Here is a 25,254-nt window from a genome sequence, read left to right on the forward strand (position 1 = left end):
CGATCTGGGGGGGAATATCAAAGGCACAGAGTAGTTCTTCCATTTAAAGTCAGTGGAAATTGTGTGTCTAATTCCCATTTTTGCCTTTGAAAAAACCCATGTCCCTGCTTTGCCCATGTCTTTAAATCTCTTGCACACAAAAACAAGGCCCACGTTCCTATACAACCTTCCACACACAATTTAATTTCATTTCAGTGTCACAAACTTTCTACGGTAGCTGAAATATGTCAGGGATGTTTTTGTCAAATTGCTGAGACCAGGTTCCTTAGCTCCCACTATGCACTTCTGGGGTGATCAGATCATGATGTTAGTAGAGTCGCGTAAGAGCTTATTAGCAGCTGTTGCAGACACTTTCTCTGTGCTCTAAAAACAACAACGAGAACAACAACTCAGCTGGGAAGAGCATATGCAATAGCCTTTTAATCATTGCTTCAACTCACCATGTCACGATGCATAAGCTTTCTCATCAATGAGGCTAGGAATACAAAACCAGAGAACTTCTTAAATATTTCAAACACCTGCATCTTGTGAAACAAATTTATGCTACCAGATTAAAAAAAAAAAAAAAAGGAAGGGAAGAAAGAAAAAAAATCTCTTGGATCAAAAGTGTCTCTTTATCAGGAAATGAAGGACAGGAACAAAAATACCATCCTCCTCCATCTCCTCCTCTTCTTTTTCCACCTCAAACTTGATCATAACATTCTGTAATCTGACAACCCCCTGCAAAATGATAGCTGAGTATTTACAAATGGGGCTTCTCGATGCAAGTCTGCAATTTAAAATCTGCCCAACTCCAGCCATTTGAAAGCTAGTTAGGCTCTGTCTTTCTGTCACTATCTGTGCTGCCCAGCTTTGCTGTCCTCCTTTCTCTGCCACCGTTGCGAAGCCAATGCGAGTGGCCACGCAGAGGGGTACGTAGGCAGCTGTGGGATGCAAATGCCAAGCTTCAGAGTCTGTTTATTCAGCAGTGACAGGGAAGTCTGTCGCTGGTCACTAGGCTGGAGATGTGCCTACAGGCTTGGTGTGGGATGCTGTTCAGCTGTCCTGCTTCTCCGTAGCCTGCTTTATTGCAGTCACAGTGATGAATTTGTTTCCTTTCATAATAAGTCAGACAATAAGGATGTTGCTAAATCTTTTATGGAGCCCAAAGGCAGCGCTGATGGTTGATATTTGTTTGCTGTGGAGTTATGATTTGTATGACCACCAGCTTGCCTCTTGACTCAGAAAGTACCATGTCACAAACTTGCGTGCCCTGCAGTCAGTGAGTGGAGCTCGGCAAGGTAAAAGTGGCCAGCAGATGTCTCTCAGGATACTTCTTTGCAGACACCGCTCTCCCAACTCCCTTTCTTCCCTGAGGTTCCAGAAAGTGGGATTGGTGGGTTATGAGAAATGCTGTATCTTACCTCTTTACCCATTCTCTGCAAGTATTACAGCCCCAAATACATAGCTTTGTGATATGGAGAGTTTTTTAAGCCACATCCTAAATTAGGGGAATGTTTTATAAAGATAAAAAAATGGCAAGGGAAGGCAGCTCCTATGTGTCTTCAGAACATTTCACATTTATTTACAGCCTTTGAGAAAATGAAGCAATGTTACTCATGGGCATACAATATTTTAGATCACTTTTGATTGGGAAAATCATTAACATTGCTGGGATTCTGCTTCATTTAGCATGGGAGAATTTGTAGATGGCAGGAAAAATATTCTGTTCGCAGGTGCAGGCTGTGTCGACATGAGGCAAATCTGCTAATCAAGCTGTACCTGCCGAGCTATGCTGGCAAATTTTTCCTTGGGTAGACTTGGCCTAAGTATGTGCTCTTTTTGTTAGCTGGCTATATATTATCCTCTGTATTTAGATGGAGAAACTGCAGCAGTGAGGATAAGTGGTTGCTCATGGCACTGAAGGAATTAGTTTTAGAGGTGGAAGTGGAAGGCTGCAGTCCCCTGGTCCCAGTCATGTTCACACCAGACCGCTGCATTTTGGCTTGGATGGGGTTTAAAGCTCACCACTTAGGTCATACAGAAAATGCACACACTATTATCATTTTGCAGGAGCTCTCCATTGGCATGATCCATGTCTTTGAGAATACAATAGTCCATCACCAATCCAATCATCTTTCTGTGACTGAGGGGTTTATGCAATTATAAAAAAGTGGATGATTTGAATGTTCTATCCCTCTTGTGGAATTATGTTTGGAATTTATCCGATGAGACAGGGAAGGGATTTTGTTTGTTTTGTTTGATCATTTCTTATCACAGAACTTTGTTTGACTCAAACCACAACGATACAAGCATTCAAACACCTCCTTCAGATGTAATATTGATTTATAAAACAGCAGTGCACAGCTGCTATGCTTCAGTGTTGCATACGGAAGGTCTTCAATTCCCAACAAATTACTGGCATTTCTACCTATTTACAAATTAATGTTTTCCTCTGAACCTTGTGCATTTCTTATTATTCCAGACTGCTTTCTTCAGTTTCTGCTTAGAAACCTTGTGTGACTGTGTATTATGCAGTGATAGGGCAGCTTTAGAGCATCAGTTAAATTGGAGTTAAATAAAAAAAATCTAGATCAACTTTTATCCTTAGGCAAGTTATGCACTGAGTGAAATTAAACCACTATATGTACTTGTAGGTTGAAGAATCAGAGGTGGAGGATGGGTCAGAAACACTAAGATCAAAGTTTTTCTTCTTTGAAAAAAATCTCTTTGAAAAGCCCCCATGCCACCTATTCTGCTTGTTAATGTTTTGACTGGAAGTGTCTGGCAGTGTCATCATCAGCAGAATATTTTTAAAGACTTTTTTTTTTTTTTTGAGCTGACTCTAATAGCAAAGCAATGGATCCTTTGCAGCCTCTGTTATATGTCTCTTAAGGGAATATTTTTGTTAATTGCAAATATTTGATTGACAAACATGGGATGCAATTAGTAGGCAGGCACAGTAGGAATGTGCAGTGAACTGGATCTCTGAACCAACAGATCTCAACTCTCTCAGCTTGATCTGAAATAGGCTAGAGCATTTAAACCATATGTTTCCCTCAAACTTTTTCTTTCCTCTGAAAATTCCTTATTTCCCTCAACTAACCTTCTTTCACTCTCTGCACCAAGGGAGCTAATTCATCTACTATGATCACGTCAAATAAAGACAGAAAATTCTTCACAAGCTTCAGACTTATGCTGCTTTTTGACCGTGGCAGTAAAAATTAATGTGGACAAGACTATACATGCCAGTTGTGCCTTACAAAAGCCCTAGGTGAAAGAGAATACAATCTAATTTAACTTTAGACATTTTGAGCTTAATGGTCTATTTAAACAACCTGGTACCATCTGACTACATTTATCAATTATATTTCTTTTTATTTGTACAGAGTACTGTCTTTCTGGAAAGGCTATAATTAAAACTTATCTAGATAAATTGTGCTCAGATTCTGTGGCACGGGAAGAAATTCAAAGGATTTCAGTGGCTTTATGTGTTCTTTTTCTTAAAAAAGGTTGCACTTAAATCTTTAAAAGGAAATAGATTTTCATAATTCGAATAACCTAATTGCAATAGTTTTCATAATTACAGCTAAGAATTGCCAACAAGAAATGCAATGTAGTCTTTGGATTAAAATATTGACACCCCAGAAAAAATTCTTTATCTCTTCTCTTGGGGAAAGGGTGCTCTTTCTTCCACTTCTTATGACGAGGGTCATTGGCAGGAAATCTGCCTCTGAGGAATTCATCAGTTCTTTGGGGTTTTGGGCAGTTTCTGCTCATTCTGTGATGTCATAATCATCTCTGCAATAGCCCCGTGTGCTATCACATTCCAAGCATTGTTGAGCTTGGTGAAGAGTGAGCAGTAAGAGCTCTATGCACCTTCGTCTCTTCTGCAGGCAGATCTCTGCTGCACCACATGCTCCAATGCTGAGGAACCTGCAGAAGTTCAGGTGGCAAAAGCAGCCCAGTGTGGTGGCCCAGAGCGATTTACTCTGCTGAGAAGCTCATTTGCGGCTGTCTTGGATATGTCCACAATCCATTTCAGCATACAGTGCCATGTCAGGAAGATACATTTTTACAGCTAAAGTGCAAGAGTATTTTTCTTAGAGGCTGAGGAGTATGGACCCCATATGGCAACTTCGTCCATCTAAGTAGGAGTGCATGGGCGAAGCAACAGAAGCTAGACCTACCCTTCTGTATTTGTAGTGTGTTTTATTGTATTCTTAGGAAGTAATCTGAGGAAAATGGAGAGGTCACTCCTCTCTATTATTTTTTGTGTGGCATCAACTAGTCTTACCATAACCTAATTTTGCTTGTGGAAGTCCCAAATCCCTTTGAGATTGCTGGCAGTACTCACATGAGTAGCATGAGTTTGTGTGTACCTACATCATCACACTCCATTAGAGCATACATATTTATAAAATCACATGAAGGGGCTAATGAAGCTTTGCTTGTTTCGGAAGGGCCCGATCCCGCAACATTTACTCCTGCTGGGGACTACTCATGTGATTAAGGCTGACTCACATAAGTGTTGCAAGATCCAGCTTTTAATTTGCAAATCCCAATAACGGTATGTGTTAATCAGACACTTCATCAGTGAAAAGAGTGCTAGATCCGTAGTAGCTGTATGGCAAGGCTATAAATACAAGCTAGATTTCTTAAAATCTTTCTTACAGAATTTTGTCCCTAGAAGGGAAATGCTATGTTGCTGTTGTCTGAGTCCTGAATGTAAAATTTCAGAGTTGTTTTAAGTAGCCCCACAGAACTAACAAAAAATATTTTCCGTCTGTAAAATTTCATTGCGTGTGTCTCTTACTGAAGCAATATTTTACAGGGGCATTTAAAAAATACTCTTTTTAGTAGGTTTGACAGTATTTTTACATAAGGGCATTTGATGAACGTCCACAGCAAACCCACAGTAATTTAGACAGAGCTTCATGATGAGCAGCTTTGGTATGGCAGAGTTATTTTAGATGCTGATCCAGGTGCATGCTTGGACTTGTCAAGGTTGCCCTTAGTGAGGCCAGTCCCCTCCAGATAGTTTTTTTTTCACACTGGAGCCGTTGTTGTCTCTCTGTTTAAGTGCTTGACAGAAAATGTCCACAGTTAGGCTGTGCATAATGTATACTGTCAATTTGTAAAATCTTTCTATGTGACTGTGTTGAAAGAGGGACTTTGTCACAGGTTTTCTGTTCACAGCTCCACAATTTAAATTTTACTGTTTTGTCATGTTAATGTAATTCACTTAAAATATTTAAATTGTCCTTAATTAATTGAGGAGGGAGATTATCATTGTGGTGAACTTGTAGGCAGCATGCGGAACAGGACTGACACCATTTTGGTGAATACAGGTGATGAATGGTGTTGACATGAACGGCTGCAGTTACACAGTGTGCGTATACACAAATTATACCGCCATGTGTGTTCCTCTGTGTTATGAAAGCCTTTTGTTTATATATACCCAGCTATACATTTACACATTATGTAAATAAACACACATATGCCCATGCAATTTAATTGAATATATGGCTATGGGTTAAGAGGCATGTTACTCTGATGAAAAACATCTTATGGTACAGAGTAAAAATATTTCCGACGTGCTTTTGAGCCTCCTGTAGAATTTAAGAAGGAACTGCAGAGATTTCTTTAAGGTAGTGGTTCAAATAATTTAACAGGAAGGCATGGTATTCTTCCAAAAGCTCAAGGCTGTAGAATGGCAGTCTTAGAAACCCATTGAGTTTCATCTTTATTCAACTTCTTTTATTCTTATTTATTTATGAGCTTTTCCATCGATCTTTGGTATATGCAAAATGGAACATTACGCTGTGAGTTTTGCTTCAAATTAGGTACATACTTTTAAGGCAATGCGCAAGAAATTATTCATGTATATTAATCTTTCCTACCACAAATTTCCCCCAAACTGGCACAAGAGCATCTCAGGGTGGAATGAAAAGTTGCCCCAGGTGCATTCAGTCAGCCTTGGAGGTGCAATATGGCTGTTCGAGGTACTGAGAGAGAGGCACTGAGGGATGGGGTAGTGGTGCCTCCTGCCCACTCTTTCAGGCTGTTGGTGCCACCATGGCATGCAATGCCTGAAGGGGCACGAGGAGGTGGTCTCCCACTAGAAAAATGCCTTTGGGAGACGCAGGAAGTGGTGAACCCACTGCTGAGCCCCACCGGGAGGGAGCTCTTGCTGGACCTCCATCTGGGGTTGCGTTGCATGTGGTACACCTTCTCCCTCGTCCTCTTTTGGGAACGAGGTGGGGCCTGTGGGGCACTAATATCTGTTTGTCTCGGTGCAGGGCACCACAGGCCATGCCGTGAGCTGACGCGTCTCGCTCTGGCAGAGCCCAGATGCGTGTGTCTGCCTCACAAAGAAATCTCTTCTTTTGCTTTTTGTTTGTGGTTTTTTTTCCCCCTCCATCTCATGCACTCAGCCGGGGCGCCTCTCCTCCAGCTGTTCTGTGACACTGCGCAGCCATCAAACGTTGGAAACCCGGATCAGAGAGCAGCAGTGACAGACTCCCCGGTGCAGGCAGGCCAGGTCCCAAATCTATTGTTCATACAAGAAAGCTCAGCAGAGTGACTTGACAGGTTTTTAAAGAACTTGAGAACTTTACCAGGAAGTTTTCTTCCTTTTCTACCCCTCGCTCTGCCTCAAGCCAGATGCAAAACATGTGCCACTTCAGCAATTAACAAAAAGGGGAATATTGTTGCGTCTGAACACACGTACACACGGATAATCAGGTGTGTGAGAATCAGCAACCCCTCTACATGCGAGGGCTTGCACTGTGATGCTTTGTAGTATTGCATTCAGACACCGTGTTCTGAGCATCTTTGTTATCCTCGCCTGATAAATAAACAGCCCTAAAATTACAGAACTTATTATGGTAATTGAGTGAAGAAAAGGAAATGCAAACCCTGCCTCACTATCTATTACATTGCCACTGCTAAAGTTGCCTAAACCTGTGCTACTCAAATGATATTGTAATATTAGCCTTCTTTCTTTTTTCACAATGATTGTTTTCTGTCCATCTCAAGCTGGATGTCAGTTCATTTAGATTTACATCAAGTAGTAAATTAAAATAATCACTCAGCAAACACTCTCAGCTCAGTTTTCTCTTTCAGTCAGGAGTTGCGAGAGATGCTTGAAGCATTCAAGCAGAAAATATTGCTGTCTAGATATTTGTCCTCTGGGTGATAAAGGAGGCATTGTCTTGGGACCCACTCAGGCCTCGGAGCTGATAGTAGCTGTGCATCACAGCTGTGAAGTGCGCTTTGTTATGTGTCTGAGGATTAGGGTTCAGGACCTTGTTTTTCTTGAAATACCAGACTGATCAGAGCTGCATATGTTCGGGGGAAAGCAGAGGTCGATGGTTCTCTGTCCACATTTTTACTAGATTATTCTTGGACAGAACTCTGGGAGAATACCCTGCAGCTTAAACCATCCCAAGAGTTTTTCATATTCTGCATTATAACCGTCATGGAAAAAAGGCTGTAGTTTATCTATCTGCATTTGAAACAAAAGAATACAGCATCACAGACACTCTGGGCTTTGGACCCACGCTGGAACAGGCTGAATTTTACTCCTTTGTGTTCCATTTTCAGTACAGCTGCCCATTTAGAAGCACAAATGCACCTTAATATAATAACCAAATCCAAAGAATGTCTGGCCTTAAGGATAGCACAGTCAGTCTTCAGATTGACAATTAATCTTAAAGCAAGTGTAGAACTGGGGTGGTGTACAGAACACGGGTTGGTAGAGGGAACAAAAAAAGGCTGTTCTGTGTTTCTAAGTTGTCTGTTTCAGAAAAAGAGGATGTGCATTTTTTTTTCCTATTTAAAACATTAATATGCATCTTCTTTTCCATGCCCAGAAAAAGAAAAGAAAAAAAAAAAAGAAAAAAAAAGAAATAGAAAGCATTTATTTTGGCAAGTAAGATGGGTGCAAAAGCAGATGCTGTCATGAATTAAGGTAATATTTTTATTACAGTCAGTGCGTTGAAGTCTGAGCAAAGACTGCAGGTTCTCGGCACTATCTGCTCAGCCTCTGAAGCAGCCTCGTCTTTGTAGCAGCACAATATGGGAATTTGTGGAACTGAGGATTTGGGGCCAGACTGTGACCTCACTTATGTTAGTGCCATACCACAGAAGGTAACTGGATTTTACTGATAAACGAAGGACCTATATATCTGACTCTTTTGCTGCAAGTGAATGTACATATATACATTGCAAAATCAACTTTCAGTGTCAGTCTGAGTCTATCCTTTCCAGAATAGGGCCCTGATCAATAGGCAGAATATTGTATTTGAAATGATTAATTTTAATCATATAACCCCACTGATGGGATGGAAGTCAGGACAGCATTTTGGCCATATACAGTATAATGCCTAACGTTTCCACCTGGTATTTCTTTGCTTGAAAACATGTCAGTGGGCACAACTTTTAACCCCATCAAACTTCTGCGTAAATTTTGAGGGCCACACATACATCTTTACTTTTAAATCTATGCCAGCATTGAAAATGGTTCCTTCTGTCATTCAAAATATGGGGTTACAAACAAAAATTGTCTTGGCTTCAGCCTCTAGTCTGGAATTACCTCCCTCCCACGGAGTAGGGCATCTGCTCCACCCCAGTGGAGCTAGAGAAGAGGCCTGAGTGATGTCTGCAGAATGATGCCTGGCTTTAGTCTTTGCTCAGTTCTTCCCATCCACCCTTCCTCCCCAGAGCCATCCCTGCCCAGCGTTGGGCCTGCACATCCCTCCTGTGGCTCCTGTTTCAGCCTTCAAGTCTGTGGGGTGGCTCAGGTGCTCCTCCCCCCATGGAGAGGTGAACTTGGAGCTGTCTGCCAAGGCACCCTGGAGGCGATTTGGGACATTAGCTTGAGTTTAGTGGAATTAATGAATGGTGTGAGGTTACCATCGTGACAGGGCACCAGCTCAGGCTCAGCATAGACCAAACAGCTCCTGAACATGTTCTTACCTATCCAGTCTTTTTATGGATGTCACTGCCATTCGGAGGAGACTCTTGGCAATTTTCAGTTTTGATGGTCTTGGCAAGAATGATCCAAAAGTATTTTCTCTGCCTAGACAAACTGGTTTCCAAGCGATTAAAAAAAAAAAGTAACTAGGGCAGGATGTGAACTGCGGGGCCTTGGTCAGAAATCAACCTGTGTAATTACGGTTTGAATTAAGCTCTAGGCTCCCAATGTAGCTCTGTGTTTGTGTGCTCATCCTCTGTATTGCTAAAATCCTTCTACTCTGCTGCCCTGCTGTGTGCCTCCTCTAAGGGTGTATGCTGGTGAGGGGATGTGCAGGGACCAAAGCTGTGCCATGTAGCAGGGGGAATGAGTGTTACTTCACCGTCTGCCTGGCAGACCTGATTTGCTGCATTTGTGCATTTCTGCTCACACAAAGCTCGCGCGATATTATGGCATTTATCATTGGAGATATGCTAATAGCAAAATTTCCAAAAAAATCGTAGAGTAGTAGTCAATGTCTCATTTGTTTATAGGTAGTCTTTTATGTTTAGGTATTTTCCTTCGCTTTTGCTTCCTTCTTTCTTAGGGAATGACCACAGGATACTGAACTCTGCTTTTGTGCTCATAGAAATCCCCTCTCTCTGTTTGTCTTCTGGCTCTTTTTTTGTTTTGTTATGTTTTCCCTTTCTAGGTGTTTTAAATGCATTTTGGTTTTCTTTTTTAATGCATTGAAAAGGTTTGGTTTGTCCTTCCTCACTCATGCTAGCACAGCTATCCGTCAGTCCTCTTTTCTCCTTGAGTTGTTGCTACTGATGAGGGTTCCTTTGTTATAATACTTTCCGTGCATTTTCTCCCTTCTTTCCTAAACCAGTTTTACCTCTTGTTTGTCTGTCTCACGCTTCTTTTCTTCCTCCTGTATCCTGGCAAAACATATTAGAGGTGCCACTTAGTTTTTCTCTCTAATCCCTGTCTGCAGTGCTCAGCTCTGCTTCCCTCTGCCCTGCAGTGACCGGTACCTCTGGTGATGCTTTCTCAGTGCCGCTGGGCCTGGCCCAGTTCCCTTCCTATGGTCTCTCCTCTGGTCTGTCACACTCTGTAAACAGCATGATGACACAAGCACTGCTCAGAGAGTGCCAGGGTGCTGTGGCAGGGTGGCCCAAGTGGCTTGTGCTGCCCAAACACCCCCAGCAATACAGTGCTGGGCAAGGAAGGTTGTTGGCAAACAGCAGAAACATCCCTGTTCAGCTAGGTCTGCCTCACTGAAGTCAGGGAACCCTCTGATGACTTTTGGGGGATTTTTAGCTAAAAACACAAATCAGGCTCCTCTCTCAAAGCTGGACAACAAAAGGGGAAATTCCCTTCTTGTTTACATTAAGAAAAGAGAAAGGCAATTTCCTGAATGAAGGAAAAAGAAAACCTGCTGAGGCAGAAGACAGCTATAGCCTCCTGCTCTTTATGTGAAGAGTTGGATGAACAAACGTGACACCTTCCCCTACTGGTACCTATTCCCTCTGCTCGAATGAAGGAGACAGAGGGGCCAAGATATTTTAGGACAAGGTATTTTGCAGGCATACCACTAATGACATTATCTTTGTGGATTTGTATCAGTTGAAAATTGAGTGTGAAGGTTTTACCCAATTTGAGTTCTTCATGGAAAAATGTACAAGCATTCACACAGGCATATTGTGATGCTTACTGAAGTTATTTGAAGCATACATTGTTTTCTAGATATCTCGATATCAATATGAATGTGTAGTTGCTGAAATTATCAAAATATTGATGTAAAACCCTATGCAAAATGACACACTTTTGTTTGTGAGTGGTGTGGGTTGTTGGGTTTTTTGCTCCTGTCATCAATCACTGCCATCAGTGCCCAGAAGGGGGAATTCCCCTAGTTCTTTGCAATTAAAAAAAAAATGAAAAAAACAACCAACCAACCTCCCTGCCCCCCAAAAAAACCCAAACCAAAAAAAAGGGAGATAATTTCCTGACTGCAGGAAAAGAACTACTGGGGTAGAAGGTTACCGAGGCCTCCAGCTCCTTGTGTGTAGCTGAAGAGAGTATTCAGAGAGTTCAAACACAAGTAGGACATCTCTGAGTGCAGGAAACAAGCAACGTAGAATGAGGTGAGAGAATTAAGCACAGAGCAGGAGGGCAGCTACCCTGTGTGCATCCATTCCCAGCAAGAGATGTATCCAACAAATCCTTGAAAGAGACGTCTTACAAAAGCTTCATTATAAGCTCTTGCTAATTTGAGAAATGTCAGGAATGGCAATATTATTTTCCACTCAGCTGTCGGGATCTCTGTGCATCTAATCATGTGTGATTAGATGATACCTTCTGAAAAATGTGAGCAGTCCGTGGTAAAGTCTTGGCATCTGGCAGAATGGCATCATTTCAGTATACATAAATGATATTTGTAATGTCTTTATTATATAAGACAATCAGTATTGTGGCTGCTGCTATGAGACATGAAGAACTACACCTGTTCTCTGCCATAATGGTTATGGATTCACATCAGGATAACCCACTCCTTGTGCCTTCCTGCTGGAGATGGGCTGAGATCCACAAGGATCTCTGAAGTGCTTACTTGTTCTGGTTCAATATTAGGAAATACTGCAAGTATGCAAATTGCCAGCAAAACCAATTGCCTTGCATTTGAGGTTTTCCTCCCTCTAACAACACAAATATTATCTTGATATTCTTCTAGAGCTTGCTTGGTGATAGTGAGATCTCACAGATTTTCCCTTTTGCATACGAAGTCAGCCCCTTTCTGAGCAGCACCATACGTATTCCGGACTAAAAGGACAGCTGAAAAGGCAGACTTGGTTGGAGCTGCTACCTGGAAATCCAGAGGCCCTTGTCTTCCTTATTTCATCTGTCGCTAGTCAGCTAGAAAGCGCAGTGACCTATGAGTAATGTGGGCATCCCAAACTCTTGCTGATAAAACCTTTACACTACTGCCTTTTGCCATCTCTCTCTTTCTGTCTCTCTGAGATGTTCTGATCCAATCGTGACTTCCTTTGAGGTAGGGCATTCTGTCTTCATGCCCTACCCCCCTTGGAGAGTCAGAAATGATTTTGAGTTGGTTTTTGTTGTGTTTTTATCTGATAGAGTTGTCTGCAGTGCTTTTATATCAGTGAGAAAGGATATCATTCTATGGCCATAACCCAGGGGCCCTTTTGGACATTGGTTCTCTCAATTAGTGGCTGCTATTGAAGGCATAGCAGAATTTCCAAATCCCAGAATATCAAATGGGTCCTATGGGTAGTAAACCACCAAATGTAGCTTAAAGCAACCTAGAGCTGGGAGATAGCAAAGCTCAGTTGTTCTTTGCTCTCTCTGTCTTCTTGGCAATGCTATGTGACTGCCACTGGGCAGTCAGTCCACCTGATGTATTTGTAATACTCTATGTTTGTTTGCACCACTAATGAATGTTTCTTGCCTATTTCTTACAGATCAGGATGGTGGATTTTATGGTGGATTTCTACAGCTGAGGGACAACTGCCTGTGAGTTTCCAGGTAATTGCCATTTCTTCTTCTTCCATGAGCTGCTCTGGATGTTGTGGCCTTTTTCTTTGATTTTGGGCTACAGTCCTCTTTCCTTACCCCCTACATTTGTCACCTTATGATCAGATTGTTGTTCTGAGTTGCATCTTAGAGCTACTTTGAAATATAAAGTGCAGGATATTCTGACTACCCACTCAGTATCTAGCTCTTCAGTCCTACCAATAGTGTTTGACCGGAAACCTACAAACTGCCTATTAATATCTGAGGGAATTTACTTGCATTTTATAAAGGTATAAATGGTTGAACACTTACTGGATAAAGAACTGTCTTTTTTGTCTGTATGATCCTGCCATAACTGCGTTTAATGGAGGGATTTAGAGGCAACGCGATTAGCTTGTCCTGAGAGAAACACTCACTTTGTGACTGGGCACAGCCCTCATTTATTTCTCACTTTTTTAAAGGGCTGAGATTTACTTTAGATTTTTGTAGTAGATTTTAAAATGTTTCATGCTCACATAAGCTTCGTTGCTTTCTTTGAGGAACTCAAAATTAAAGTAAGCAAGTGCTACAGAGGGGACTTAGGAAAGAGCATTGGGTGCAATGGTTTGAGGACCACCATATCATGAACACACTAAGACTCAATCCTGCTACAGTGCCAAGCCCCTGGCAGTAGATTTGTGTGCTGCCCAAGGTTCAAGGCACAGCTTTAGCAAGTCAGATAAAAGCAGACTTTTTTTCAGTTTGGCTCTCAGCCAGCCTCATTATGGTAATGTTGGTATTGTAAACTCCTTGGGGCAGGGACTGTGGCTTTCCGTATGCCTTGAGTCACTCCAAGATTGTGGCTAGCATTCTGTGAACCAAAGCTAGTAAATCAAAGCCAGTTTTTTCTCAAGCACTTCAAAACCTACTCCATTTTGGAACGAGACGAACCACGTACGGCTCACTGCAGGCTTTGTCAAATTATTCCTCCCCTTCACACTTGGACTCTTCTTCATTTTCCACACACTTAATACTCACCCAGCTCCTTTCTGTAACTGGCAGCTGATCCAATTACACACTAAAGGTAGAAATACTGAAGTCTTACAGTTCAAATGTGGAATGATATGCATAGTCACTTTGTCACTCAAATCCTTCAAAAAAAAAAAAAAAAAAAAAATTCAGACTAGCTGGCCATAATTAAGGGCAGAAAATAGAGCACACAGTTAATATCTCTGTGGTTTGCCAATACTGGGATGTCACAAGTACCAATCAGGAAACCAGAGGCAGGTGGCTTCCTGGATAAATACACTGGCTTTTTACTTCTGGGGCTACAGTTCAAATCCAGCTTAAGGTTCTAAATTAAATGAGACCCTTAACCTGTGTCAGAACACATGATCCCTCCAGGTCAGAGCTGAGGTTATTGGCAGGTCAGTGTGATGAAACTTGTATTCTGTAGCCTTCAACACACTTAGTGGCATAAACAAAAGAATTAAGGCCCAAACACTGTGCCACAACACCAAGAAACCAGAAGTGTATGGGCACCAGCACCCAGATACAGAGGTGCAGAAACAGGAAAATCTGAATTCTCAGAGGACATGAATGTAGGCAGGGCTGGGTCAGTGCACTCTAGGTCTCGCTGCTGCTTTCTGCAACGAGGCACTTCATGGTAATGGGCTCATCTGCTGCTTGCAGGCAGTAGCATCTCAAAGGTAGGCTAAATTTGGGGTCAGGCGGATGGTGTTATGTTCTGCCTGAGCTGTTTTCTGGGCTCCCTGATTCACTTTCCATTGCATTAACACTACAAAACTGTAGCCACAGTCACTTGTGGGATCCCAGTGGCACCATCAGCATGTGCAGCTCTTGGACTGTTTAAGTTGCCTGTGCAAAGTTGTGCCAAGAGAGAACTTGTTTGTTATTAGAAAGGATCCCATTCACTTACTAGGGATAATAATGAACGCCTGATAATAATGACCCACTTTGAATTAGATGTAAAGTTAGGATGTAGGCATGAGGTAGCTAACAGATACTCCTTGCTTGCACTGTTGGCATTTGACTGTTGTGTGTGTAGCTGGCTTGTATGTGTGCCTGTTTCCAGAATTAAATTTTAGGAGAATCCTGGTTCAGGTTCTGAGCTGGACTTTTATTCAGGGTTTTGTTCAGAGAGCAGCTTGCATTCAGCAGAGCAAGCTCATAAAATTGCATAGCAATAGCAAAGGATCCTACCACATTACCAAAAAGGTAGGAACCTTCAAAGCTTCCAAGCTCCTCCAGCTCCCGCCAGAGAGCTAGAGCTGAAAATCCCATATGACAAAAGAACCCAAGCAATAATTAAAAATCCCTATTTTGCCCAAAGAATTCCTTTGTTCAAGGTATGTAAATGTCTTTGCCTGCTTTTAAGTTATTTCATTTATGGTAGTTCCTTAGCTCAGTAATCTGAGCTTGGGAGTAGAGGAGTCTGAAAGGAGTGCTACTCTGAAACAAAACACCTGCCTTTCAGTCAAGACTAAATTGACAAGCAACAATTTAGTTGTCTAAACTCAGAGCTTTCAGGATTTCTTACTACATAAATGTCAAGATGCCTAGGTAGGGCTCAAAGGTGAGCGACAGTGTAGGCAAATATACATTGGAACTTCAATTATCCAAACCCTGATAACTCTCAGTTACCTGAAGTTTAAACGTGTCTTCCCTCATTCTTAGTTTCTACATTTTTCTGTAAAATCCCCTTGTCGCCTATGAATCGCATGTGTCTGCCCACCATAGCCTGTAAACTTTTAAGGTCACAGCATCAGCAACCCCTTTCTGATGGAGCCTGTAATTCTCCCTCCATGTTACCTGTTACATTTGGATAGAAGTATTAAAATAAATAAATCATAATTTTCATCTTCGTTGTCTCCAGCTACATTGCACTTCTCCATAGGCATGGTGTCACTGAGGCACCCTTCATCCTAAAATAGAGTGTGCACGTGCATTGAAACACCATTCTTTAATGATTCCCTGTAGGGAGGTTGTGTCCTTTAATTAGCAGACAGAGGATGGACTTTTCTAGTTAGCAGAATTCACCATCAGTAGGTTGGATATCACGGACCAAATTCTTCCCTTTGTTGTTCTCCTGTATCATCTTTGACATTCATTGATACCCAAGAGCCAAATATGCCTCGATTTCCATAGTTTTGGAGCTTAAAAGCTGCTAAGACCCAAATCAAGACCATCAGAGAAGTTTTGCTTTAAATGTTTCTGACTTCAACACTTTTTTTCAATACATCCCAGTTACTTTTGGGAAGTTTTGTTGTGATTTGATTTCAGAGAGGTAGCAGTTCACATTTACAGGTCCCTGCACCAGCTATAGAACTAAATATAGAACTAAAAGTTTTGAGTGGCAGAAGAAAATGGCTGGCAGGAAAGTATCTGAGGTGTCTTCATCTCCTTTTGCACCTTTATGTTTTCCAGCCTTATCTTCACCCCATTCCTGACTTACATTCACCACCTTAAGTTTCTCCCAGAACTTTCTAAAATCTTCTGTTCTCCTGTCTATTGCAAACAAGTGGTGAAGGGAATCCCTCTCCTTTTCTCCTTGCTCTTCAGCAAGGTCTTTCCTCTTTATCTTTCAGGGGAGAAATCTGAAACAGAATAAGGATAGAAGATTTTGTTTCTTCCCCAGTAGCAAGGACTCTGGGGAAAAGAACATCTGAATAAGCCAGTATGATGGGCAGACTGTTCTGCAAAGTGAGAGGTGACATGTGCTAATCTGTGCCATGGTCCCTTTGCAGATAAATGTTCATTAGTGACGCTGTGGGATAAAAGGTGCTGTTCAAGTGTTGCCCACTGCAGTGGAGGATTTTTGGGTGCAATGTGGCCCCTGAACAATAAACTGCAGCCCATGAGGAAGAATAAGGAGATTTTTGGCCAGGTCAGGAGTTGTCTGCCTTCCCCTTAGCTGTAGGCAAAGAGCTTGATCCTACCAGAACAAATGGCATAAGACATGGACAATCCCATATTGCACAGGAAAATAAAATCCTTTTTTCCATTGAAAGCAGGGTTGCACAAGGGAACTAGAAGGCAAAATGCAATCCAGTTTCATCTGTTGCTTTGACTGGGAATGGCAGGAAAAGAAAACTAAATGAGGATATTAAATTTTTATTTTTGTGGGTAAAAAGAAATCTCCTTCTCCTGACAGCAAACTAATATTGCAAAGAAAATATAACAACAGAAGACAGACCAGACAGTGCCCTTTTCAATATTTAGGAAGTTCTGGTGTCTTAGGTGCTCCATGGCAATCAAGAATTGAAATAAATTAAAGTTGCATTTTAATTGAATTACACAATGACATCAGTTTAAACATTAGTAAACAGATGCAATTTTGTGCAATGCTTTAAATTACGTTTCTCACATATGCATTTAATTTAAATTTATTGAGATGGTTATTTATGTTAATAAAATAATTAAAAGCAGTTATTTAAGAGTAACTATGAAATAGCTGTGTAACTACCTATATTAATAAGACAGTTAGTTAAGGGATAATGTCTATTGCTTTATAGTGTAATTGCAATAAACAGCTGCTGAGTTTGATTAAGAGCTGAAGTGGAGCTAAAGTGTTTGAGCAATCTCAAAAGCTATTTGTTGTAAGTGTACTACAAAGCAATAGCGATTATTCCTATTATACAAAAAGCCATAGCATAAACATTAAAATATAACTCCTTAGTAGGATATTTTTTTCTTGGGTTATTCAGGCATCTCCCTGTGAATGGTGGGGCTAGAGAAGGAGAGCTGGGGCTTTAGTGGAGAAGAGGCTTGGAGGAGGGGCAATAATTTTGTTGCCCTGTTCATACCCGGAGTTACCCCTGTGTGAGAGTACACCTGAGTGCTGGCTCTGCTTGTGAGCTGTGTGTTCTCAGGGGTGGCATCATTTTAAAGTCTGTAGAAAAATTTCAACCTTGGCCCCAGATCTGACCTAGGAGTTTCTTCAGCTTTTGTTGGAGTATAAAAAGGGAGAGTTGAACATATAGTAAAAATCCTTCTGCAACTTTGTCTATGAAATGGCTGCTACCACTCCATAACTCCATCATTAACACATGAAGCAGACACTTCCTGGTCCCCAAGCGTATCCTGCTTTATGGCACTGACACATACCTAAACCACACACCATTAATTTCAGTGGGATCAAGTAAGCAAATAGGCATTACTTGTATTGCAGTTATTATTTACAAACTCCATATTCTCCTGCTTCTGGGCGGTGGACTCATACATAAGACATTTGCCTTTAAAATTTCTTCTATATTAGGGTCCAACAAGTTTTGTAGCAAGTCAGGAAAGAGTTGCTTAGTTACTTAAAAGCCGTTCCATTTCACCTTTTATTTGAGAGCAACTTTGAATTGTAAACTCTGACACATTGATTGAGGCACAAATGGACATAAGTAGTCAACGGGCTTTTGCTGCTCCTGGTTCATGCGCCTCTATGGCTGTATTAATAGTGAAAATCTCATGGAAACCAAAAGTTCTATGAAATGCTGCCAAGTGAAATTTTACCAATAGAGAGCTTGCATATTTATGGTTTTGTAGTGAACTACATCGGCCAAGTTCTAGATGAAGATTTTGGAGGGGTGTGGGGTAAGATCATGTCCTGGTTATGCCACCTCAGGTCCTGAGCTCCTTCTCACGTTGTTGGTGCTTGGGAATCACTCAAGCAAGCTCTCACGTTAGACATCAGTGGGAAAGGTGGATGATTCCATCGGTGCTGTGAACCAAGCTCAGGGAATGTGTACCGAAGTCTATTTGATCAAAACCCACCAATTCATTTGTGGCAAGGTTGTAGGGTTTTCACTTAAAAATTGAAAAAGTTCAAAAGGCAAAAAAAAAAAGGTATTAGAAGTACAGTAAGACTAGTTTTCTCCTTTTGCACAATCTATCCTGAAAGAGATAACGTATCTTCAGTTAACCAGTCATGTATAATATTTTGAAAAAGCTGACAGGAAAAGGCAGCTTGGCAAAGTCCGATGCACAGTGATTAATCCAAGTGCCAATTTGCTACTAATCTTCTGTGGAATGATTTTGCTTCTGGTTTAGTAAGGAAGCAGACATATGGGTGTCTCGGTACCGAGGGTGTGTGTGTGTGTACGCGCGTGCCCTTTTGCAGACAGGCCAGGCAGGTTCACCTCTGTGAAAGCACTGCTGCTGCTAGGATCTTCCCAAATAATCTCTGTCGGTGGCTGCAATGGAGCACGGGACCTGCTCGGCTCTGGCGGCTCCTACCTCGGGAGGAGCTTAAGCAATGGCAGAAAAGCCCACCCAGTGTACTCGCCTTGTTAAGCTTCTGGGGCTTGCAGGCCTTCCTAACTCTGCCCTGGGGAAAAACTGTGTAACAATGGATAAAAGACTTGGGCCTCCCAGCTTAGTTACAAAGGATTCTCTCCACTCATCCTCTTAGTGAGAAATCCAGTTGAATGCTTTTTGAAATCTTTCAAATATTAAAAATAAAATAAATCTTCTTATTCTGTTCCCCGGCGAGATTCTTGACTGCAGTGTCATGTTGTCATACACTTCAGGTCCTTTAAAATGTCGAAAGGACCCCCTTCAGTGATGTATCTGCAGCCAGGTACGCGGAGAAAAGGTTATTCAATTCTTTGTGTGGCTTCAAAAAGTTAAAGGAAAAAAACCATTGAGCCCTGAGAGGGGGAAGATATAGTGGATATTAAAATAATTGGTCAAGCTGCAGAAGGCTCACTGTTGCTACCTAACTTGACTGGGATCCATTTTGGAAAAGAGCTATAGTAAGTTTATGTGTTTCAGCCAGAGAGGAAACTATTACTGTTTCACCTGGGTGTATGAATCATTGTGGTTTGTTGCTCAGAACAGTTACTGCAGAAAATACTTGGCAAATCATTCGTGAAAAGAACCGAACAGTGTTTTCAGCTGCCCAAGAGGCTGGTTTGCCTTCCATTTCCTTCTCTCCTGAAACGTTATCTGCTCTCTTCCCTTAGTGCCAGAGTCAGCCTAGAGGTGCTCTAGTCCCTCTTTGCACATGCTTTTCAACCCAGTAGGGACAAGATGCTTCAAGACACTCTGAGGTCATTTACATCTGAAACAGCTGGAAAAATGAAAGCTGTCCATGTGTGCCATCATCAAGGGAATCATCAAGTGACTCTGTTACTTGTGGTCTTAGAAGTCAGTATTGCTTGCATGGAAATCTTTGACCAACCACAATTGTTGTCATTGCTTTGTAAAGAAAATTTCTTCATGGGAAGCTCTTGCAAGCAGTAAAGTGGTTTGTTCTCTCTGCCTTGCAGTCTCTCTCTCATTTTCCTCCCCAGGACCTGTTGAACATTTAGTATCACCTGATTTTAAACTCTTTCTTTAAAGTCTTTGCTGTTTCTCAGTCATTTCAGAGATCATGCTGGTGTGTTCCTATATCCCCTTGAATTAGAGCACAGGAGAACCTGAATTTCTTAACAGTAGGGTTTTTTTGCTAAAATATATGCTTAGATTCATGTAAAAACATCCACTTGCCTTGTTAGATTTTTGTTGGGTTTGGGGGTTTGGGTGTTTTTGACATCTTGCTATCTCTGAATTTAGCTTTGGTTTATTAGTCAAGGAAATAAACAGCAACATTCTTCTTATTCACACTATCACAGAGTGTATTCCAAGCCCATACATATCCTGCAGCTTGTTAAATAATTCTTTATCCTTTAAGAAATTCCCATTAATCTCTGACCAAGAAGAGCAATAATAGGTTAGTTAGTCATCATATATAAAAATCTGAATCATTTTTACAAGTATCTTTAATGGCTTCCATTAATTACGTGTCTTCATAAAAAAGCTAGCCCTCTCAAACACAGCATCCTTTCATTCTTCAAGAGGATCTAATTTCTGAAATAACTGAAATTAAGACACTGATGCTTTGTTTGGGCAAATTAAGCAGAAAAAATACTCACACAGCTCAAGCAGAAGGTACAGGAATCATGTGTTCTATTAACTTGTCAGCTACCTTGGTATTATTAGCAAAATTTTACATGTCAACCCAGTGAACTACAGTGATTAGTGTTACACTGATAGCAAAATACTCCACGTGGACTGGGTTGTGATTGTAGCCTCAGCCCGAGTGAAGATGACATGTCTCCCCTGCTGCTCTCGGTTTTGCCCATGTCCTTGGCTCAGGTTTCATGGTGGTTGTGTGGTCAGCATGAATGTGACTGTTACCCAGGGGCACAGCACACCCATCCCATCCCATCCCATCCCATCCCATCCCATCCCATCCCATCCCATCCCCTCCCCATGCCTGCCTGCTCTGCTCTGAGAAGTGTTGTGTTTCCATGTGCTCAGCAGCATCAGGGAGCATTTTTAGGATCAGATGATGTTTTAGCCTATTAGTTCTCTGATCAAATGCACATTTTCAAGTGGTCAAAAATGGTTCCCATCAGGACTGGGTGGGCAGACAGGACCAGTCCTCCCAAGGGCAGAGACTTCTGGCTGATTAAAGTGACTGTAAATCCACAGCCAGGATCATTACATTGTTCATTCCTTTTTCCTTACTCTTTGTTAATTTAAGCATTAGTTTGCTACCTTAAACCCACAATAAAAGGCAATTTTCATTGCCCTGCCATCAGAGCTGGACAATATTTTCAAAACTCCTTCAAAAAAACATCTCCTCTGTGTTCATCTCTCTTCCTCTGAAGACAACAGAGGCCCTGAGTAACAGATAAAAACTTTCAAGATCAAATGTAAAACAGAGACTGCCTCTAACCCTTAATGGCCTCTCTAAACCCTTCCATAGTCCATAGGTTGAGACACACTGAAAAAGGAGGGATGGTACTGAAGCGTCCTCCTCCTCTGTTTTATTTCAGGTCATGTAACCTTGCTCACTGTTGTGGAAAGCCTGAGGAGCTCCACGAGGGGTTTAAAAGAGAGATCTTCTTCTCCTGTTCAGGTGAGTAGTCATGAATTAGACCTTGGGGAGACTAAGGCACTATAAATACATATGGAAATCTTTTGATTACACATAGTGTTAAAAGATGCTAAAAATACCTCTGCTACAGTTAGTGCTGGATTTTTATGTATTTACTTATTTATCTTAATTCATGATATTTTTTCTCCTTCCCTGGGAAGCAAAGACTATCAATAGATAAGGGAGAGAATTCTGTGTTTTTGTATGCAGTATGAGTCCAGTACTTGGCCAAGACCCAGATCTATTGTGGCAAGAAAGTAATAGATGAACTAACTAGGGACCCAGACTCTCTGGCTAGCATCCAAGAAACATTAAAAAATGTAGTACTGCACATAACAAGTAGGAAGATGCATGCAAATGTTGATGTCTTATTGAAAACTGTTAACTTATTAATATGTTGGGTTTATAGACATGCATTTGGATTTTAACAACTGCTGTCTAAGTTCATGCCCTGAAATTACCTACTGAACTATGTGCCTGAAATAATATTTAAAGTAGTGCCACGCTGGTGAGATAGTTCTGAAGGAAATGACACTTCTGGATCCCTAGGGCTAGACTGTTTTGTTGGGGAGCAGCAGCTCTGAGGTACTGCTGGTGGTCCAGTTCAGCTCTCAGGAAAGTTTCTAAGCGATGGTCCCACTTTGTTTCTTCACCATGTGTTCCCCGCCTGCAAAGAAGCAAGTCATGCATATGACCATTAGGACCTTGTCATACGGGTAGGCTGGTTCACTGTCTATAGGCTCATGTGAAAGATATGGGTCAAGAGCTTTGTGTGGTACCCAGAGACGTCCTAAAGCTTTTTAGAAGGGATGTCCTAAGAGCATTAGAGATTGAGGATCATTGGCTAATACAAGATTTAGGATGACATCGATGCCAACACCTAGAATGAATCTTATTCCTGTGGGTCTTCTAATGGATGCAAGATATGGCTCATATTAACACATCCATGTTGCTTATGACTTCGAAGTCTGGAGAGCATTATAATTTTTCATGTAGGTCTGGTTTGTCATCCAACCCTGGTAAGATACAGAAGGTGATTCAGTCACTCATCTTGCAGGCAGTCAACCCACTGAGCAAAGCATCTGTGATTACCCATAGCTACTAGCTGTAAGAATACTTGAGGAAAGATGCTCGAGTCTTTGCTTCCATTGCATTTATATGCAAGACAGCTGCCTTCTGGTTCTCAACCCCAATTATTTTTTTTTTTTAATTTTAGCTGCCAAAGCTGTCCTTGCCATTTTCTATGTTGGTCTGGACATTCAGAAGGGTCTTTTGTTGCACCCTCAGTGTGCAAAGTGGTTGCAATCACAAAGGTGCAAAGAAGTATAAAGGAGCAAACGTTGGAAAAGTAGGTGAGCTCCAGTTGAGAGAGTTCATATGGAGCACACAGTACTGTCCTGTGAAACACAAAGGAATCTGAAATAATAATTTCTTTCTACTACAGCAATAAGCAAAAAGGTTCTGTGATTGTACTTTATTCACAACCGTAACTATCATCACGGGCATTCACTAGAAGTGTTGTATCCTTGGGTTTTATGCTAGAATTGTTATTTTTTTAGTAGGGAGTAGAGTAGCTCAATATTAGGGCTAACAGGTGAAGCAACGTGGGTTTCGATTTTTTTACTTGACCTTACTTACTTCCCGTTCCCTTCTCATTCATGCTCTGAGCTTTGTTTGAGCTGGAGGACCAGTTTCATGGTCGTTGTTGTGCTAAGCAAGCTTGCACATACAGTGATGTTTTTTTAATCTCTCAACTCTAATTGTTGCATGCAAATTGTTTAATAAATAATGTTGGACAGAAAAAAAAAAAAAAAGAATAGATATTAATTAAGAAAAGGATTTAGGCTGACTCAGTCTCATACATGAGACAAAAGGTTAAGTAAATGCCAAGGCCGCTATGCCTCTTCAAACAATGGATATTAGTTTTAGAATCATTAATGTCTGCTTAGAAAACAGAGTCATACTGGAGACTTGTATGCCAAAATAACCAAGGCCAGGGCTGTTTCTTTTCAATCTGAAGCTAAATTATTCTCCAATAGAGGGCTAAATGTATGCAATTAACAGTGCTAGGTAGGACAACAGGGAATGGCACTTTTAATATGTAGCCAAATTGAGATCAAGATTTTCTTTGAATCTGGTAACTTGGACATTTAATATGCAGAACCAAGCTCTGCAACAGAATTAGTGAAAAGAAGCAGATAATTAACTCCTTCACTGCTTGTCAATGGAAAACAAATTATTAGCCCTCTGTTTACTAATTCCTGTGTTCTAAAGTTGCTGGATATACAAAAACAAAGGTGTTTTTTTTAATGTGTGTTCCATACATGGGCAAAGATTAAGACAGTTGTACAGTCTTTACTAGAAAGAGGATTACCACATGACATTTTTAAAGAAAACTTAATCCTGGGAAAGAGTAGTTTCTCAGACTGGGGGGAGTTGAGGTTGGAACAAATGTGACCATAAGAGTTTAACTAGAGGTGCTTACTCTAACTGAAAGGCTCAATCATATATTAAAAAAAAAAATAAATAGCAAAAAACTCTTTAAGCAAGTGGGTGACTCTCACTGGTATGAAGGCAGAAGTCAAGGTGCTTATTAAAACTTCCCAGCACTCTTATGTGCAAAAAAAATGTTCTGTACTAGACAAGACATGTTACTTACCAACTTAGCATCACCCATTTGTATGAGTGTACCTAATAATAATAATACTTAATTCTCATCCAGTGATGTCCAAGAGGATGAATATATTCATTCCAAATTTACTGGAGGGAAGTGAGGTAAAAGATGGTGAAGTGACTTGCATAAGGCAACCAAGTTGATAAATGGCCAAATGCATCTGAAGCTCAGCTCATGAGTCCTAGATAGTGCTAAACTGTCAATCTCACGAAATTCTCTTGGGATTTCTCTAACTTATGGTTCTTGATTGGGCAATCAAATTGTTGCTGTATTTCTAGATATAGTTTGACTCTGGAAAGTTAAAACCTGCAAAGTTTGGATGTGTTTTTACTTCATTTTTGTATCTAAACTGTCTGCACTTCCTTGGTCTGTGTTCTGCCTGAGCTTAAAGCAAAAGGACCTCATTTTCCATTAAATGCAATGTGGCCTTTTCACCTGCTGAGAAGGCTTTCAGAGCAGTGTATTTGATTGCAGCAGTGACTCCCACTGAAGTCAACAGCCACATGCAAATAAATCCTCAGGTTTGAAAACGGTACACTTAAATAGTTCAAGTTTTGTTTCTAAGGCTGAAGTGCATTACAGCTCTCATTTAACTGAGTAAATACTATTATGCTGAAGTCCTTTGCATTGTCATCAACAGGAAGAGATAGCTTTGCTCTAGGACTTGTTTTAGTGAAGGGTCTGTACTGGAACGTGTTGTATTTATGTTTAATATTTGTGCTGTATCTAGATCTGCTTGCTGCTTTCAGGAGTGGAAGAAACATAACTGGAGAATGGTCCTGTCCAGGGACACATGCTTAAGGCCAGTTCTGAGCCTCATACTTTCCTTTCAGGCTTTTTACCCACTACTACTAGGAAAGAGCAAAGATTCTTACTTTCCAGTGTTGAGCTCCCCTCTTTATTATTTTATTACTTTGTGCTCAGGCGTGACCCTGTACAAGAAATATATACCTGCCTGTATGTAGGAAGCTAACATATGGGATATTTTAACTGTCCCTATTTAAGTAATCTTCATTAAGACCATTTGGAAAGAATTTGCATTTTCTACTTGTGAATCTTTATCTTTTCCTTCTTCTCAAGAGTTTTATTTCTGGAGATCAGGGCTCTGGATAACTAAAATTTGCTCTTTTCTACCTAGCTGGCCTGACTGCTGAGAGCACAAGTGGACTCCAGCAATCTGAAGGTCTCTTAACTGAG

The 25,254-nt window shown here is 41.1% G+C and overlaps 1 long non-coding RNA gene across 1 annotated transcript in view; it reads left to right on the top strand.

Annotated features, from left to right (window-relative positions):
* LOC106902727 overlaps window positions 1-25,254 on the top strand; it is a 367,986-nt gene that overhangs the window by 315,865 nt on the left and 26,867 nt on the right. The window contains exons 4-5 of the long non-coding RNA XR_001414569.1: window positions 12,418-12,481; window positions 21,283-21,365. This is a non-coding gene — a long non-coding RNA (uncharacterized LOC106902727). The remainder of the gene's footprint in view (window positions 1-12,417; window positions 12,482-21,282; window positions 21,366-25,254) is intronic.

Source organism: Calidris pugnax, unplaced genomic scaffold (genome assembly GCF_001431845.1).
Source record: "Calidris pugnax isolate Ruff unplaced genomic scaffold, ASM143184v1 scaffold31, whole genome shotgun sequence".
NCBI classification, from domain to species: Eukaryota; Metazoa; Chordata; class Aves; order Charadriiformes; family Scolopacidae; genus Calidris; species Calidris pugnax.